Source organism: Pteropus vampyrus, unplaced genomic scaffold (assembly GCF_000151845.1).
Source record: "Pteropus vampyrus isolate Shadow unplaced genomic scaffold, Pvam_2.0 Scaffold154, whole genome shotgun sequence".
In the NCBI taxonomy this organism is placed as follows: Eukaryota; Metazoa; Chordata; class Mammalia; order Chiroptera; family Pteropodidae; genus Pteropus; species Pteropus vampyrus.
Window position 1 is genome coordinate 1,533,754 of NW_011888935.1, and position 4,674 is coordinate 1,538,427.

Here is a 4,674-nt window from a genome sequence, read left to right on the forward strand (position 1 = left end):
GAATTGATGGAGGTCGGTCTGTCCTTTCTCATCGGCAGCTTCCAGAGGAATCGCATCTTCAGGCCGATGGCAACCTTGTCGTGCTGTTCCTTCTCCCCATGACTGTGACAGTGAGAGGCCCAGGCCACCAGCTGCAGAAGCTGTAGGAACTGATTCCCCCCACCACACAGGGAGCAGGGTTTGGAGGCGTCTGGGGCTGTGGTGCAAACCAGCCTGGGTTCATCTCCCTCGTCTGTCCTCCAGCTGAGACTTAGTGTCCAAGTGTTAGATTTTGGCAGCCTCAAATTCCCAGGTGACTCAATGTAAAATGCTGCCTATCAATATGAGATCAGGTCTCTGGAGGCACAGTTTTTATATGGTTATGAAGTGTTATTCTTCCAAGTGCCATCTCTCCCCATCAGCCACACATGTGAGAACTCTTTGCTAGTCTTCATTCACTTGTCAGCCTTCTCTTCCCCGTCATTGGCATCGCATGGCTCACAGAGGTACACCTTTATTTAAAAATCCACATGATCAGGAATGCAAATTATAGCCACACTGAAATATTATTTTGCCAATCAAGTTGGCAAAGTCTTTTTTTTTTTTTAATGTAAATACTCAATGTTGTCAAGTTTCCAGGAAAATGGTACTGTCTTACACGGCTGGCAAGGATATAAATAGCTCAATCTCTCTGGAAGGTAAAAAAAGCAATTTTATCCTCTGTCTTGAAAATACGCATAGTGTTTGACCTGGAAGTTAAACACTGAGGGTCTATGCTAATCTCTCAATCTAACTCTCACCGTCATTTTGTGAAGTAGTTATTATCCTTCTCCTCATTTACCATCAAGAAAACTGAAACTCAAAAAGGGTTATTTGTTCAAGGTTACACAGTAAATATGTGGCCAGAAAGAAACCCAAATGCAGATCTCAAATATGATGCTTAAAAACCGAGTGATGTGAGAAGCCGTATTCTTCCACTTAACGTAAGAATTTTCATCGAAGCTTTGCTTATGTGATAGGAAAAAAATTGAAAGTAACCCGAATACCCAACAATAGAGAATGAATTTTAAAAATAAAAGGGAAAACTAACGGGGAAAAAGAAAAAAATCCTTAAAAAGAAAATGTAGAAGAGTATTTAATGATGTATAAATATGTTCATAATACACAATTTAGTGTTCCACAGGAAGTACAATATTATCTCAACTTTGTAAAAATAATTATATGCCTCCGCATAGAAAAAGATGAGAAGAATATATACCGAAACGTTAATAGTTCTAATCTCTTACTGCTGGAATTACAAAACTGTTTTCTTCATTCTGACTGCATTTTCTATGATGAATATATACTTTTTAGTAAGAAAAAAATTACTAAAATAGATTAAAAAGTCCATGTAGCCTAGATGGACTCTAGATCTATAATATGTAATAAATAACAGTCCCCATTTATTAAAGCGTCAGCTACCTGTCCGGCAAGTAGGCTTTTAGGGCACAGCTCACTTATTCATCACTATTAACCCAACTGAGCCCATGGAGCTCAGTCACTGTTATGTAAATGTGGATCATGATGGTGTCTGCTCTGGAAGATGAGGACTGAATGAGTTAATTATGTAAGGTGCTTAGATCAGTGCGTGGCGGGGAGCACCCTGGGTGCAATCGGTTTCGGCCACTTAACTGGGCGACCTTGAACAAGTTACCTGTCTCTCTACGTCTCTGTTTCATGATCTGGTGTCGAGTGCCCTCTTCACGGTAACTGTTAATGATGAAGTTGTCCTAACCACTCTACCAGCCATGTCCTGCTTTTCTGCCATACAATGTGATGCAGCCACTGGTTAGGAAGTCACCCCCTTTGCTCAGGCTGCACCCCCAGGCCAGCTCCAGATGGGAAACTTTGAATGCAACAATGGATGGACTGTGTTCCTGGTCTTTTTCAGGAGAGGATCTGGTCTGATTCCGAAGCAGGAAGAGAAAAGTTCGCCAGTTTAACACCTCCCTGCTTTACTTACGTAATAACGTAAGTAAATAAAATAAAATCCTCGGCTTTGCCAGTAACGAGAAGTCCTAAAGTGTTCTGCTTCTTTTAACGATATTTAAAAAAAGAAAAAAGGTCCATCTGCTTGCCGTTTGCCCCAGGGCCCTGGAGATGCTGCCATTCCCACAACAGCCACAGAGATGGAGGAAGCTGTTGACTGGCTGTGGGCGTGTGACTGTGTCCAGCGTGGGAGCATAAACACCAGCTGCCATGGAGGTGTCTGTGGCTTCCCCGGGGAGGGGAAGGGATGGGAGGAGGGAGGAACTATGTCGACATCCCAGAGAGCAGCAGTGGGATGCAGAGCTATTTTTTTTTTTTTTTCTTTTAAAATTAGAAGGCTCCGATGCTTGTCGCCTTCCCGGCCCGATGGACCTGTGCCAGCTCCCACTGTGCCAGAACACGCAGTTCTCCTTCCCTGACCCGCCCCGCCCCCCACCCGGGCGTGTGATCTGGAATGGCACTAAGTGATCAGCTCAAACCCCTGCCCCAGGGAGCACCCCGTCCACAGAGAGTGGCTCCAGACGGGAGGGCCCATCTCTGCTCTGCACTTGTGGCTTATCTGGAGCTGACGAGGGCCCCAGCACCACATGGACTACACTGCTGGTCCTGGAGGGCTGGAGCTCCCTGAATCCACTCCCATCAAGGCTGACCTGAAGCCGAGTCAGTCCTCCTGATGAGGAAGGAGGGTCCTGGCTGAGCGGTCACATACAGACCTCTTTTCAGTGAGACCAAATGTCCCAACTGGAGCCATTTCCTCAAGACGTGGCCTCAGGGGAGAGCAGTGGCCTGGAGATGGTGAGACAGCAGCCAGGGGCCGAACTAAAGATGGACATTTCAGCAAAACGTGTCCAGGATAGGGGCAGACTGGCAGTGCCCTAGGGCGGGCGTTTGCAAGTTCCTGCCGGTGCGTCCGGCCCAGCCCCCTGCCCGCTTTCGAGCGGCCCTCCAGCCAGGAAGAATTTTCCCATTTTGAAATGGCTGAAAAAAATTTTTTAAAAGAGCAATATTTTGTGACACGTGAATATTTTATGGAATCCAAATATTAGTACCCGTAAGCAATATTTTATTAGAACACAGCTGCACTCATTCATTTACATACTGCCCGTGGCTGTTTGCGTGGGACAGCCGCAGAGCTGGATGTTTGCAACAGAGGCCATGTGGCTCCCAAAGCCTCAACTGTTTCCTGTCTGGCCCTTTACAGAAAAAGTTTGCAAACCTCTATTCTCGGGCAGTGTTTTGCAAACCTCAGTGCATGTTAATGTCGCCCGGGGGGGGGACTCGCTAGAAGAACTTTAACGCCGCATCTCCAGAAGTTCTGCTACTGTAGGTCTGGAGCTGGTCTGAAATTTGCATCTCTAATAAATTCCAGGTGATGCTGTTGCTGCCGGCCCAGGATCTACTCTTTGCAAAGCAGTATGCCAGAGAAACAGGGATGGCGGTGGTCCACGGGACAGAGCAGGGACAGAGAGAATGAGAGCGGACACCGAAGACAGTAGGTTTAGGGGAATATTGAAGCTGGAAAGACAGGTAAACGACTTTTCTGGAGAATGAACGTGTGTTTGAACATACTTCTCAGCAAGCACACATGTGAAAACAGCAGATGGAGAGAAAGATTAGCTTTCTTTCTCTCAGCTTTAATGGAAAGGGGACGTGGCCTTGGTGTATTTATGTGGACTGAAAGAAACACTTGCCCTTTAAGCTCGCTGCTTAGCTCGGATTAATGGTCTCAGTCTCTCTACTGGTGCTAGAAAAGGGTCGATTATGAAAAGGCCAACTTGAAACATGAAGTTTGTTCTTAACTCTCATAGGGTAAGGTAATTAAATTTTTTTCCCCAAAATTTCTTGTACCTTTCTTTCTCAGGAATACAACCACTTATTTGTTTTGGTGACTTACTGCTGCATAGCAAACCATCCCCAAACTTGGTGGCCTCAGATGCAAAAACCAAGGATTCAGTAACGAGACTGGGGTCAGCTGGGTACCCCCGCTGCTGAGCTTTTAAGTGACCACTTGTATGGCTACATTTAGCCACTGGGTCAAGAGGAAAGCTGGATGGTTGGGATCTCGGGGCCTCTCCCTCTTCCCGCAGCCTCTCTCCGTGGCCTCTCCGCGTGGTGTTTCCAGCGGGGGAGCCAGACTCTTACTCGGTAGCTTAGGCCTCCTGGGAGCATAAAAGCAGGAGCTTCCAGGCTTTCTTAAGAGTTAGGCAGAGAACTGGCACAGCACCACTTCCGTGGTGACCACACTTCACTGGTGCGTCACAAGGCAATCCGGATTCTAAGGCAGGGGACCTCCCAAGGTACGGATGCTGGGAAGCGAGGCTCATTGGAAGCCACCGATGAGACAGACGAGAGCAGCATTTGTTTGGGAGAGATTTTCACAAAACAAAAGGAAGCTAGGGAAACGGGCGTGCTCCCCTAGGAACAGATGGCTCTGCAGGAACAAAACTAAGATTTATGACAAGTTTTTGGATGGTGTCCTGGGACTCAAAGCACTGAAAATTCTTCAAGAGCGTCAGCAGATGTTCTTCTCTCTTATTTTTAAGTTGTGCCCACCCGAGTTCTAGAACAGCAAATACTTCTTCCTTAGACTGAGTTCACATAGTTACTGGCAATTATCTTAATGGTACATTCATGGAAAACTCACCAAAGAGGTAAAATAAGATGACC